The sequence below is a fragment of the Lynx rufus genome, unplaced genomic scaffold (genome assembly GCF_022079265.1).
Source record: "Lynx rufus isolate CCGP_SWC_20201006 ecotype Redwood Valley unplaced genomic scaffold, mLynRuf1.p SCAF_6, whole genome shotgun sequence".
NCBI classification, from domain to species: domain Eukaryota; kingdom Metazoa; phylum Chordata; class Mammalia; order Carnivora; family Felidae; genus Lynx; species Lynx rufus.
The window spans coordinates 83043940-83044987 of record NW_025814878.1 but is presented as its reverse complement, the minus strand read 5'-3'; positions in this window follow the sequence as shown (position 1 = coordinate 83044987).

The window sequence follows — 1048 nt, the reverse complement described above, 5'->3', positions numbered from 1 at the left end:
GCTCCTTGTGGGCATTAAGGTCTCAGCTCTAACACCACCACCTTAGAGAGGATTTCTATGGCTATCCCATCTAAAGTTGTCCCTTTCTCCCTCCCTGAGTAACTTAAAAAAATTTTTTTTAAGTTTATTTATTTTGAGAGAAAGAGAGAGAGAGAGAGAGAGCAGGGGAGGGGCAGAGAGAGAAAGGGAAGCAGAGAGAATCTGTGAAACATAAAAAAACATGTGAAACATAAAAAAGCTATAGTGATGGTGGAAAAATATATAGTACAAAATGTGTTTATTATAAAAGAGGAAATATAAATGTTTCATCTTATATGATAATAAAAAGAACAATAAATACACCAAAATAAAATAGTAGAAGGGAAGTAATATAATCACTAAACTGATGAAACAGAAATTTTTTTTTAGTTTTAATCATTTGTTTTGAGAGAGACAGACAGCATGAGTGGGGGGAGGGGAAGAGACAGAGAGAGACAGACAATCCCAAGCAGAGTCTGCATCCTCAGTACAGACACTAATTCAGGGCTCAAACTCATGAAACCGTGAGATCATGACCTGAGCTGAAATCAAGAGTCAGACACCTAACCAACTGAGCCACTCAGGCACCCATCCGCAAGTAACTTTTCAATCTTATCACCTACCCATTATTATAGAGACAAGCAAACAGGAAAAACAAACAAACAAACAAAAAGGCGAGGTGAAAAGAAGAAAGATTCTGGTAAGTTAGCTTCCTAGGCCCCTCATGATTCAAAAAACATTCTACTGGCTTGGTAGTCTTTGTTACCAGCAAAGTAGTGGGAGCTACAAAAGAAAGAGTTCATCCAGAAGAGAGAGAATGAAGAACTGCCAAAGAGTCTCTTATTAGTCAACCTCAATCTATCTCCTCTGAGGTGTGGTGACTTTCTAAAAACCTATGAGAAGATTCATTTCTTCCCTTAAGATTTCTGAATTCAGAAAGTTTGCTGGATTCCCTTGCATCAGCAGGACATGTGGAAACTACTGTCTAGGCTTTCTAAGGAAATGTACACATCTCACTTCTCTATACCCC